The sequence below is a fragment of the Coregonus clupeaformis genome, chromosome 16, assembly GCF_020615455.1.
Source record: "Coregonus clupeaformis isolate EN_2021a chromosome 16, ASM2061545v1, whole genome shotgun sequence".
In the NCBI taxonomy this organism is placed as follows: domain Eukaryota; kingdom Metazoa; phylum Chordata; class Actinopteri; order Salmoniformes; family Salmonidae; genus Coregonus; species Coregonus clupeaformis.
The window spans coordinates 2,967,622-2,981,941 of NC_059207.1; the positions used below are offsets into that span (position 1 = coordinate 2,967,622).

Consider the following 14,320-nt stretch of genomic DNA (forward strand, 5'->3'; position numbering starts at 1 on the left):
TGCTTGAAGGATGAGGGCAGGGGCCAATCCAGTACCGCGCTGACCTTGGCTGGGTCCATCCGTAGATCCCACTGGGTGACGATGAACCCCAGGAAGGAGACTGTCTCTGTGTGGAACACACACTTCTCCGCCTTGACGTAGAGCTGGTAACGGAGAAGGCATTGGAGGACCTGCCGAACGTGCTGCTGGTTTTCACTCATGTCCTTCGAAAATATTAGGATGTCATCCAAATACACAAAGACGCTGTAGTCGAGCACGTCATTGACCAACGCCTGGAACAACGCAGGCGCGTTGGCTAGACCGAACGGCATGACTTGGTACTCGTGTGTTAAAAGCCGTCTTCCACTCGTGCCTCTCCCGAATCATCACCAGGTTGTAGGCATTACGTAAGTCCAGCTTGGTGAAGACCCGGGCACCCTGCAACGACTAGAATGCCGTCGTCGTCAGGGGGAGTGGGTAGCGGTTCTTAATCAATGCACGTCCGCTGCCCACCGTCCTTTTTCCCCACGAAGAAGCCCGCGCCCGCGGGTGAGGTAGCGGGACGGATGTGACCCTCAACGAGTGCCTCGTTGATATACTCCCTCATGGCCAACGTCTCTTGCCGGGACAAGAAAAACAATCGCCCTCGTGTGGGCATCGCACCCGGCAGGAGATCGATAGCGCAGTCGTATGGCCTGTGAGGAGGTAGGCCCTTGGCACGCCTCTTACTAAACACCTCCCCCAGATCCCAATACTCCCGGGGAACACCTGCCAGGTCTGGGCCGGAGTCTGTAGCCGCCGTCCTCCTGGTGGCAACCGCCGCTAGGGCCGTAGACGGTTTGGAGTGCTGGACCTGGGGAATAGGTGAGGACTGGTAGGTGGTCTGGGACGGTGGTTTGGGCTGATGAGTGGTCGGTGGAGACCGGAACAGGACGGGGGCGGAGCCTCCCTCCAGGATGAGCCACCCAATGGACCAGTCTATCAGGGGTTTGTGGGCGACCAGCCAGGGTTGCCCGAGAACGAGGGGACACTCCGGAGAGTCCATAATGAAAAACTGGATATCCTCCCATAGCCCCCCCGCCACCCGGACACGCACAGGGACAGTGCACCGGGTGATGAATCCCAACCCCAACGGACGGCCGTCCAGGCCCATGACTGGAACCGGCTCGGAGAGGGAGAGTAACAGAACGCTCCACCCTTGGGCCAGCCCCGCGTCCATCAGGTTTCCCGCGGCCCCAGAATCCACCAGTGCATGCGCCTGACTCGCAGCGCGTGCCCACTGAACCCTGACGGGGAGAAAAGTCTGTGAGTCTCTGGAGTTGGGGATTCGGTTCTGGCTCGCTAGCACCCCTCCCGATACTAGCGAGCAACCCAAGAGGTGTCGAACACCTTGCGTAGCTCCCGGGTGAATTGGTATGAGTCGGAGCACGCCAGAGTTTGGCTCTCCCACTCCACGGTAGCCCAGGAAAGGGCCCGACCCGTCAACAGAGTGATGATGTAGGCCACCCGGACCTGCTCCGTCGGGAAGGAGGAGGGTTGTAGGCTGAATACCATGGAACACTGGGTGAGGAATTCCCTGCAGCCCTCTGGATGTCCGTCATACCTCTCCAGAGGCAGTAGGCAGGATTCCCGCGATGTCGCAGGCGAGACTGGAGACGCAGCTTCCACTCCGCCGGCTGCCGGGGCTGGTTGTGTGTCCACCCAGCTCTGCACGGCGACCGTCAGCTGGCGGAGATTCTCGGTGATCTGCTGCAGGCTGTGGTCGTGTTGGTTCAGCATAGCTCCCTGTGTTGCCAATGCGCTCCGATACTGTGCTGCCTCATCTGGATCCATATTGGCTCCGTTTTCTGTAAGGGTTGGGGTGAGGTGTGACCCAGGTGCGGTGCAGGATATACAGTAGGCAGTAGGCAGAGATGGTGAAACAAGGATCTTTAATGGTGGTCCCGAAGCCAAAATACAAAATAACAGAATTATCACGATAAAAGAAAGGCGGAGCAAATAAGTCTCCAAAAGCCCAAATACGAAATACTACCTAAGACTGAAACAAATAACAAAACAGGGAGAACACTTCTCAAGTACCTGTACATAGGTCTCCGATCAGACACTGAGTAGTACTGCTGGACATAGAGAAACTAGCAGAGAAAACTGAGCAAGGGAACACAGGGAAGGGAGGGCATAAATACACAGGTGAACAGATGGACACAGGTGACACCAATAGGATGATGATTAGTCCCGACTGTGAGTGAGGAGGTGCCTAAGGTTGTCGGAGGATGACACCTAATGGGTCGTTCCGGAACTGCGACCCCCCTCCTGTAACATTAAACACTATTATTGCACACAGAGTGAGTCCATGCAACTTATGTGACTTGTTAAGCAAATGTTTACTCCTGAACTTATTTAGACTTGTCATAACAAAGGGGTTGAATACTTATTGACTCTAGACATTTCAGCTTTTTAGATTTTTAATTAATTAGTAAAAGAAATTGAGAAACATAATTCCACTTTGACATTATGGGGTATTGTGTGTAGGCCAGTGACAAAATATCTGCATTTAATCCATTTTAAATTCAGGCTGTAACACAACAAAATGTAGAAAAAGCAGTATCAAGCAGTAAGTGTGAGTAGCAGAGTCGTAGAGAGGGGGAGTGTGTGTGTGTGTGTGAATGAGTGTGTGTGTGTGTGGGGTGTGTGTGCACGTGTGTGTGGTAACAGTAGGAGGATGTGTCACTGGTACAGGCAGTGCCTCTCAGCCTCCTCTCTGTGGGACTGTGTGGACAGAGAAACCGACAGACGTGTGTGTAAATCCTTAGAGTTATGCTCACACTCATTCTTGACTCAGACCATGCCTCTACAAGTCCAGCAAGTCTTACTCACCACACACACACACACACACACATACACACACACACTCACAGTGACACATCGTTACACATAGTTCATAACCGTCACCCTCCTCACAAATGACTCTTTGTGGTCTCTCTCTCTCTCGCGCTCTCTGTTGGTTTCTCTCACTCTCCATAGAAGACCAGCCTCCCTCTGTTCTCATTCTAAAATCTTGTCTTCCTGTTCCTCTACTTTCCTAGACTCTATCTCGCTCCCTTCTTCCCTGGGCACATATATTTCTGTGTATATGTGTAACAGACATAGTGAAGTGAAACACAAAAGAGTGGTTGAGTCTTACCTGTATGACACGTATTCAATCTGGTCAGTGGCAGGGATGTTGGAGTTTCAGTTGACCACCATATTACCACATCTCAGTCGCTCTCTCTTCCTGTCTGCACCTCCTGAAAATACATGGTCGACAACATGGTCAGTCTGGGCTTGGGGTCAAAACACGGTCAACATTTTAGTAAGCGGTTACAACATGATGGGAATGCCATTCTATGGTGGAATGGTTACACAATCAACATTGTAGTTTAGGGTTCAAAACACAGTCGACATTTCAGACCAGGGTTCAATACACAGTTGACATGTCAGACATTTGAGTCAACATTTGAGTCTGTGAGCAAAACATGGTTAACTTGTCACTCTGTGGTTCATAAAGCCACAGTCTGAATCAGGCTAAACATGAGGCCCTGCCTTGGCTGGTGCTGTGGCCATCTGTGAGTGTGTGTGTGTGTGTGTGTGTGTGTGTGCCGCCTGTTCCTGAGTGACTCACAGTGTTACTGCAGGGTCATGTGATCAAGAACAGGTGGCACTCTGGTACACCTCCTACCCCCTACACACACACGCCTGTGTGCGCGCACACACACACACACACACACACACACAGATGCCGGTTTGCATGCCCTTTTTGACATGAGGTTGTGGTTTACATCGAGTGCAGTCAACCTAAATGTCATGTACCCTACCACCTCCTACTCCCTACTTTCAACTCTTCACCCCTCCTCCCATCTGTCCTCCTCCCTCTCATCCTCTCTTCTCCACCTCTCCTCCTCCTTTTTCACCCTCACCACTTACCTAAACAGATAACCTCTCTCTCTTTCCCTCCCTCCCTCTCTCCCTTTCTTGTTCTCTCTCACTCGCTCTCTCTATCTATCTTCCAGGCTCATGAAAAACACACACACACACACATTACTGTTTCATACATATACCTAAATACATTACATAAACACACACTACACTCTATAAGAGTTTTACCATATACTTATAGCTCAAGGCATGCTTTTACATGTACTTCTATAAAACACAGGTCCTGACAGTTGTGTCAATAATTGGCATGTTTACATTCATCTGCCCCTGGCAGTCAAGTGGACTAGCAGTTAAGGCACTTGACCTTTCACATATAGGGGTCAGAGGTCAGGGGTCATAGGCCTTACTCCCTGGAAGGCCACAGCTGGTGTGTAGGGCCCTCAGAGGACCCTACAGTAAAGGTGGGATACTAATAATATGCGGAAGAGGTAGGAAAATGTTTGTAAGAGATTGAGCATTTCCACCTTAAAACAGGATGGATTAATCTGTATAGTATATGTATCTGTTACTTCTGCGTGACTGCTTACTTTTTAGCTTAGTTAGCAGTGAAAATATACTTAGTTGGACATGACATTATGTTTGAATAGACACTAAAACCGAACGGTTTCAAGTATGTTGCATTCATATCACCCGTATCAGTGTAGCCTTAGGTGATTTTATGCTTGTAATAAATGTCAATCCTGACCCCAGATCAGCCCAGAGTGAGATGTGTGGGAGAGATAGGGTTGATTCTGAGAGTTCATCAGAGATCAGATGATAAGTAACATGTGTCTACTACAGTATCTGTGTCTGTAAAAGGTTAATCCGTGGGAGGAACAATAACCAGCCCAGCAGAGAGATACATTGAAGAAAGGAGAAGAGGATGGAGGAGTAGGGAAAGAGGGAGGGAGGAGGAGGGAGAGAGGGAGGGAGGGAGGGTGGGATGGAGAGAGGGAGGAGGAGGAGGGAAAGAGGGAGGGAGGGAGGAGGAGGAGGGAAAGAGGGATGGAGGGAAGGAGGAGGAGGGAAAGAGGGATGGAGGAGGAGGAGGAGGGAGGGAGGGAGGGAGGGAGGGAGGGAGGGGAGAGAGATGGAGATAAAGAGAAGAAAGAAAGAGTGAAACAGGGGGAGAGAGGCAAGGAGGGGGAGAGAGGCAAGGAGGGGGAGAGAGGCAAGGAGGGTGAGAGAGGCAAGGAGGGGGAGAGGGAGAAAAAAGAGAAGAGAGGGAATGAGGAGGAGTGAAAACAACCCCAGTCAACTATCCAAAAGATGAATAAGGTGGGAAAATAAACTGGGTGGCGAGATTCTTCAAGTCTTCAAGAGAAACAGATAACAAGAAAAGAAAAAAAAGGAATGGAGAGTATCACAGTTTCTGAGAAAGAGGAAGAGAAAGAGATTAAAGAATGGAAAGTGAGAGACAAAATAAACTAAAGAAAGTAGCAGAAAGAGAGAACTAGAGGGGGGAGAGGAGAGAGTGAAGGAGGGAGGCCAAGGTCGTGAAAGGGGCAAGACAGTGTTGCTCTCGTGACAGCAGGGCTGCATGTGACTTAGCTCAAGTCAAGGTCTGCATTGTGCCAGCCCTACACTATTGTACTAATATCTGCCCTATTGTCTGAGCACCAGCTGGGATACACGCGCTGCACACACACACACACACACACACACACACACACACACACACACACACACACACACACACACACACACACACACACACATACACATACACACATACACACATACACACACACACACACACACACACTTTGTGCCTTCACTCTCCCTGCATCTGATACTGAGTTGTGTGTCAATGGAACACAGCCTTAGTTCAGATAACAAAACACCATGGACTGAACACACTGACCCACTGAACACACCTACTGACTGAACACACTGACCCACTGAACGCACCTACTGACTGAACACACTGACCCACTGAACACTCCTACTGACTGAACACACTGACCCACTAAACACACCTACTGACTGAACACACTGACCCACTGAACGCACCTACTGACTGAACACACTGACCCACTGAACACACCTACTGACTGAACACACTGACCCACTAAACACTCCTACTGACTGAACACACTGACCCACTGAACACACCTACTGACTGAACACACTGACCCACTAAACACACCTACTGACTGAACACACTGACCCACTAAACACACCTACTGACTGAACACACTGACCCACTAAACACTCCTACTGACTGAACACACTGACCCACTGAACACACCTACTGACTGAACACACTGACCCACATCTACTGACTGAACACACTGACCTTTGACACACATTCACCTTACTCTTACGTCTCTCTCTCTCTCTCTCACACAAAGAGCACACACGCGGTCTCTGTTAGCGTGCCTACTCGCGTGTGTGAGCCTGCAAGGCGTGTGTGCAGACTTCATGCTTGGGCTCTAAGAGACCTTAGTCAGTGGTGATTCAGAGACATTCTTCATGTTGGGACAGCAGACTTTATACCTGACCCGGACTGTACACACACACACACACACACACACACACACGCTCGGTTGTAAATACCAGGGTATGGCAGCATGGCAGTAAATGAGAGGTTTGTCTGTCTGTCTGTCTCCTATAGAGTGTGTGTGTCTGCAGCAGTCATGAGGCAGAGGGCTACATTCTGGGCACAGCCTGAACTAACTCCCTTTTCTACACACTTACATAGGCATCACAACAGAAAGGTTGAGAAAAGTAATGTGTGTGTGAGATAGAGTGGCAGGTCTGTTTTATTTGCATGTGTGTGTGTGTGTGTAGGAGGAGCAAGCCAAGGTCTGTTGGCAGAGTTGTCGTGGGAGTAGACTGTGGTGGGGTGTTGGGGTAGTGAACCTCTGCCACATGTCTTCAGAAAAGGTCATGGTCGACCACAGTTGGGCTGCAAAGATCAAAGATCCCCCCCCACACACACACACACAGTCATGCACACACACACAGACAGACAGAAACACACACACTCCTACACACACAGTCATGCACACACAAACAGAAAGCCAGACAGACGGACAGACAGTTTCAACCAGACACACCCACACATAGACACTGTGAGAGACTGACAGACATACAGGCATCTACACACAGACGCAAAACAGATCTGAAGATCTCTTGCAGCCCAACTTGGGTGAATCTGTAAACACACAAACAAAACAGAGCAGAGCAGAACAGAGTGGAGCGGAGAAAAGAGAAAAGACTAGAGCAGTGTAGGAGAGGGGAGGAGAGTGGAACAAATAGCTGGTAAATAAATCAAGTCTAGACAGAGGCTAATGAAAGGTGCTCAGGAGCCTGAGTGCTATAATCTGGAGCTGTGAAGTGTGTGTGTGTGTGTATGCATGCGTGTGTGTGAATATCTTAAAGATGCTTTCAACATCTGTCACTCATTCATGTGGGTGTGGCTAACACTCTCTCTCGCTCTCTCTCTCTCTCTCTCACACACACACAAACCAGCACATGCACACGCACACACACACACACACAAGCGGAGAGCCTCCAACGCCACTACAGTAGATGGCTTTAACGCTAACAACATAAAAACATTTCCTATGACGTCAACTCCAAAACACGTCTCTTTCAATGTCAACTCCAAAAACCCATCACTGTATCAACTCCCTTAAACATGACACTGCAGCTACGTTTTATATATCAACTCCATTACACATGACATTGCAGCTCCGTTTTATACAGTATATCAACTCAATTACACACTGGTTTACAGTATAGCCCCAGGCCCTATATACCTGTCTAGTGTCTATTAGCACAATCCCTACACATGTATGGGATAATCAACGAGGGGCTATGCGCTCTTTGGAAAATAATGAACGACGTTGAAGGTGTGTTCCACGACGCACTAGCGGAGTGGAACTGACCTTCCATGGAGTTGCATTATTTTCCAGAGAACGCATAGAGTCCCGAGTTGATTATCCCTTTTATACCATGGCTATAATTTAACACATTTGCCGCTAGAAATGTGTTCATTTGCAGGTAGAAATGTGTTCATTTGCAGGTAGAAATGTGTTCAACATCTACTGAAGTAGCTAGCAAGTTTACTAGATAGCTACAGTAGCTTCTGTGGTAGCCAAACAAACTTGCTAGTTTAGCGAACCAAACCATCAGACCTAGCTTGCTATTATGAAAATATAATTCAACAATACCAATACTGTTTTCAATTTGACTTTTCTTTTCAAAAGCAGCTCAAACAAAACATGTAAAAATTATCTATAGCCATTGAATTCTACCGTGCAAATATACCGTGCGTTATAGGGAAATAATGTACGCCCTAGAATGCCCTTCAAGCCAATCAGAAACTAGTATTCAACAATGCCATGCTATAATAGTGTATAAACTGCTCTTCTGCTGTAAACTCTGTCTGAAGACATGACTGTCAACTCCATAACATATGACTGTAGTCCTCACTGTCAGCACTAGTCTGTGAGCACACAGTTGTTTTTAACTGGCAGAGCTGCTGAGCAATGTGTCCTGAGGCAGCAACTTCTGCAGGAAACCTAATGTTGCTAATAAAACAATAAACTGGCTTAATTTCAGGCCTTGTTGTAGTCTGTAAGGTGATGTGTGTGCGTGAGTGCGTGTGTAATACTCTTAGTCAGGGCTATGAGATGTGTGTGAGGCAAGGAGGGCTTAAAATAAGTGCCTGAGGGGACCTACTCACATGGGAAGGGAAGAGGATATCTTGTCAGTTGTACAACTGAACACATTCAACTGCAATGTGTCTTCCGCATTTAACCCAACCCCTCTGTGTGTGTGTGTGTGTGTGTGTGTGTGTGTGTGTGTGTGTGTGTGTGTGTGTGTGCGCGCGGGCGTGCGTGTGAGTGTTACCAACCAGTCAGACATGCCCTTCCAAGCCCACATACCGGTCTCAGACAAACTACTGCCTTCTCAGTTACACAATAAGAATACATGCAACAGTCTCATTCCTAATATAGTGTATCATCTAGTAGCTCTGATATGATAATAGTACTGTATTGCATTTCTTTCTAACCTCACTGACTGTAAAATGATACCTGTACAATCATGATGGAATTTTTTTGGGGAAAAAGGGAATGTTAAATTCACAGGCCTAAATTGTGTGGGTGTGTGTGTGCGTGTGGACGTGTGTGTATACTGTATACATGTGTGTGTGTGTGTGTGTGTGTGTGTGTGTGTGTGTGAGACAGTGGTGCGCTGCATCCCAATCCCCATCTGCTACAGTCCCATCTGTTGACACTCAAACACACATTAACACAAAGAACCTCTTTATCTCCACACACCACACATGATCCCCAAACGCTGTTTATACGATCATCAGAGGACCACACACACACACACATAAAAAACACCCTAACGCGACACACATTCAAACACACTAGTAAATACACATAACCCCATACTGTACACTACACACTCTCTCTCCCCTCTAGAGAAATACCTCTCTCTAGCTAGCTCTCTAACCAGGTTCTGCCTGCCCGCCAGGTTCTTAAAGGGGCAGTGTCAGTCAGAGTTAAAAGGGAGGGGGCACAAAACACACACACACACACACACACACACACACACACACAGAGCTTCCCTTGAGCCCCCTCTAAATCACCAACCAGACACCCATATCACATTAAAGACCAGAAGAGAGACAGAGAAGAGAGAGACAGATAAAGCGGGATAAACATCAGACAGAGAGAGGTGGGAGGGAGAAGGAGAGAGAGAGAGGAGTCTAGAGAGAGGGAGGGAGAGAGAGAGGGAGGGAGACGGGGGAGAGGGAGAGATAGATTGGCTAAACATTGGCTAGAGAGAAAGAGAGACGAACACAGAGAGATGGATCCAGTAGAGATGGAGAGTGATAAAAGGTAACAGAGAGCAGCAACAGAGGTTATGTTGAACATAACCTCTCCAATGTTTATAGGATCAATGCCTTGTAAACACTGTGACTACATCACCCCAATCTGCTGATGTCAGCACAGCCCTACCCAGTGTTGCGGTTATTAACGTCCCCCCACCAACACTGAGTGAGTCGTACCTTTGATACCAGCATGGAAAAGGTCAATATGAGTGCTGTCATGTCCGGGATCAATTATGCAACAGAGTGGCACGTCCGTGTGTGTGTGTGTCTGTCTGGCTATGAGTATGAAATATGGAGTGTGTGTGTGTGTGTTTTTGGGAAGTACTGTGTTGACTTTGTACTGGTCTCATGTCACGCAATTGGTTAATCTGTCTCGTCACCGTGGCAACGGGCTGCCAGTCTAGTTGTAATCCTAGGAATCAGGCTACAGCTAGACTGCAGTCACACGCAGTACAGTCTCCAACTGAACATTTCACACAAACTCAACTACCTCACTATGCCTTTGTGAACACAGTCCTACAACCTGCATTCAGGTCTACAGATGTAGGATCTTAATTTGATCACTCTTTTGTTGCTGAGAATTTTCCTGCACAGCAGGAAATGCAAACTTGTAGTGTATTCAAGGTTTAAAAAGGCTTCTAAAGTTTGTCATGTCCACTTTAAATGTCAGACTTGATTTGCCCTAACGAAAAATGTATCAACCCCTACAAAAAATGTCCATGAATTATAATCCACAAAATAATTCACATTTCCTGTTGCTGCAGGATTATTTTCCGGCTGTAGCAAACTGGCTCAAATAAAGATCCTACATATGTATGCGTCTGTAAGTGTGTGTATGTATGTGCATGTGTGTGTCCTTGCCCAGCTGCACGAGGGCAGGGGAAATGAGGCGGAACTCAATCTTCCCCACACCTGTCTGTCTGTCTGTCTGTCTGTCTCTCCCTGGAGGGAGGAGCCGTAGGGCTTACACTGCTTTCTTCATCACACACACACACACACACGCACACACACACACACCTACACACAGCTGTATGTGCTAGACAGGAAGGAAGAACGTGGGTATAATATTATGATATGAATATTATATGAATGTATATACAGAGTCAGTTTAATGCATGTGTATCAGAGAGGGCAATGATCTGTAAGTGTGTTTGCACAGCGAGCTGCCTGCTGGTGGAGAGAGAGAATATTTACTGAACAGACAGAGAGAGAAGAGAGGGAGGGAAGGAAGGAGAGAGGGAGAGGGGGAGGGGGAGGCAGATACTTAAACCAGAAAGATGAAGCAGATGACAGAGAGAGAGAGAGAGAGACTGAGAGAGACAGAGAGAGAGAGAGAGTGAAGAAGAGAGTGAGAGGGAGAGAGAGGGGGAGGGTTACTCTAGGTCGACAGAACCCATTGACATGACAAAGATGCAGGACGGAGCTACTGTGCAACCAGAGAGAGAGAGAAAGAGAGGGGGGAGGGGAGGAGGAGAGGGGGAGGGGAGGAAGAGGGGAGGAGAGAGGGGGAAGGGAGGAGGAGAGGGGGAGGGGAGGAGAGAGGAGAGAGGGGTGTGTGAAATCACAATGCTGTTCTGTTTGACACTGCTTTGGAGTAGAGATGCCAACACATACACACACATACACACATTTATTATAGCTATAGGCTACCTTTACTCCCACACATCTAGTCATAGGCCTATATACTGTTTAGGTATAGCTTGGGCCGCTAACAAATATCTACACGCCTACACACATATTGTCACATATACATTTTTTCTCTCACTAAAATGCTAACAAAACACACATATATCCACAGCCAGATAGACAGTCCTGGACTATATCACAGACACCCACAATTTATGGCCGGAGGGCTAGTGTCCAACTCAGCCTCCCTCCATCCATCCCTCCATACCTCACACCTGCTAGGGCCCACAGCACCTCAATTACCCTCTACAGAGAGAGGGGGAGGAGGTAGAGAGAGAAGGATGGGTGGAGGGGCAGTAGAGAGAGCTAGGTGTGGAAGGAGGAAGAGAGAGAGAACATGGGGATAGAGCGAGAGAGAGAGAGAGAGAGAGAGAGAGAGAGAGAGAGAGAGGCGGGAAGAGAGAGAGAGAGAGAGAGAGAGAGAGAGAGAGAGAGGGAAGAGAGAGAGAGAGAGAGAGAGAGAGAGAGAAGGCAGTGAAGCCAGATTTCACGCTATCCTGAGCACTGGCTAGCACGCACCAATGATTCCTGTCATTTTATTTATGACGCCAAATGTTTAGTACCTGCTCTCCTCTCTCTCTCCTTCCCTCTTTCTCTCCCCCTTCCTTTCTTTCTCTTCCTCGCTAAGTGTATAGTCAGTCATATCAGCTTGAGCTTTCCATCTATTCAATTATAGTTCCCTGTGATCTACAACTCATGAATATAATATAGCAGCTGTATATTAAACACCTTATTATAAAGAACTACAGTCTTAAAGTGAACAGTAGAGCTTATAAATAGGAGATTACAGAAATGGCTCTAACTTCATATAGAAATTATGAGCAATTCATTTCTCAGTGGTAAGATAATGAATGCCTCATTTTACAGCTATTGTTCCTAATAGATATGATTAACCCTTTACACTCGTGGGAATTGTCCAATATGGATAGGGCTAAATTGAAATGTTTCTTACAGAATAAATATGGAATGCATAACCTGGTAGCAGTTTGGAGATTATGGGAAAATGATTAGACTAAAGGTGAGGACACAACAGTTCACCTGACACTAGACTGAATCCAAACATTACACTGTTGATTTTATGTGCATTTTACATTTACTGTACTTTTCGCCGCATTTGTTGATAACGAAATCTGAAAACACTCTGGATACATTCAGTAACATTAAAGAATATTCTTGGAAAATGTTGGGTAGGTGCAACATAAGAGAAAAAAACTAGAAGGGTTTGAGTGAGATGTCTAACTGGTGTCTCCAAGTGACCACACATCTCTCCAAACTGGGCACAGTTCCTAAATCATTTCAATGCACTTTCCGGACTCAAAGAAGAGTCTTCATCTATAAGGTGCTTTTGGAGCTCTCCTAGCCATGCCATTGAGGAACTAGAACAAGCACACTTGTAGTTATTTTGTTTGGAACACAGCCCTGCATCCCCACCAACACACAATTACTGTTGTTGTTTACACAATCCAAAAACACAATCTGGGTCAGGTAGGCATCATTTGAAAGGGTGTTCTATTGCCAACCTGACTGCTAAATGATCAAATACGATCTTACAGTGTTAGGTTTTCACAAGGCAATTCAGAGAAGCAGATCGTAATTTTGGTGCGCACAGGATTGAGTCATGAGTGCATTCAGATGCAACAAACATAGGCTCATTCTGTTCAGAACAACCCAGGGTAGAACGCCATGTCCTCTTGTAACTGTGGATCAAACATAGTGATCATAAACGTTGACACTGTATATTACATGGAAATGTTTTATGATATGGAAATGTGATGTGCACATTTGGACTCACGGGTGTTTGGCTTGCTTGTATGACATCACAGCGGTATTTATTGTCATCCTTAACGTGTCATTTTTCAAAACACATAGAGTCCTCTTAATTTACAGCATTTCCCTCACTCAGACAACAACACATGTGCAAAAGTTGCCCAATTAGTGGGAAGGATGTGGGCAACTTCTTGTCTCGCGCAGTGCTCAGGTTTATAATGGCTGTCAGTCAAAACTCATACAGAGCTGTGAAGCGGAGACCCTGAGCTCTGACGTCATGTATAGCATGTTACTGTAAAGCCACTGCGTTCCAATTGAGACAGAGGGAAGAAAGGGGAGGAAAGATAAGGGTGAGGGTCAAGGGGAGCAGAGTGAGAGGGGAGGGAGAGGGGGATGAAAGAAGAGATGCAGACAGTCAGAGAGGGGGAGAGAGGGGTGAGAAAGGGGGAGAGAGGGTCTTGAGGTCTGCTCCTTGATCCAAAGGAGTGGCATCTGGTTACAGATGTCTGAGAGGAGACAGACAGGCCTGCAGACGCAGACACACACACACACACACACACACACACACACACACACACACACACTGAGAGCGAGAGAGGTCACAGTGCACCCGTTGCCCTCCATACACACACACTCGTGAAAACAAACACTCACACACACGCACTCAGACAGAGTTTCTCTCATAAACACTCACCAGAGCTAAGCACGCACACAACGTACAGTGGTTATGTTCACGTCAACACATCTCTCACTGACACACAAACACACTTCTTCATTGTCAAAAACACACTTCATTCCCTCCTACCTCTACACAACCACACCTTCACATACACACCTCAGTACCTACCTACGAGTCAAAACCCCTAATCCAACAAAAAATGAAGACTTCTCAGCCCATTATTACCGAATAACAGAATATAATAGAATAAAAAATATATATATATATATATATATATATATATATATATATATATATATATATATATATATATATATAATAGAAAACAATATCACTAATATTCAGAGAACAAGTTCTACCTGACAAGCCGTTGTGTGTCTAGCAGCTATTTACAGTCAGAG

At 46.9% G+C, this 14,320-nt stretch overlaps 1 protein-coding gene across 3 annotated transcripts in view; it reads right to left on the bottom strand.

The window, feature by feature from the left end:
• kdm6ba (lysine (K)-specific demethylase 6B, a) overlaps nt 1–14,320 on the bottom strand; it is a 122,424-nt gene that overhangs the window by 33,532 nt on the left and 74,572 nt on the right. For all 3 annotated transcript variants that reach the window (XM_045225580.1, XM_045225576.1, XM_045225577.1), the window contains one exon: nt 3,161–3,263. The gene's annotated coding sequence lies outside the window, so the exon portion shown is untranslated. The remainder of the gene's footprint in view (nt 1–3,160; nt 3,264–14,320) is intronic.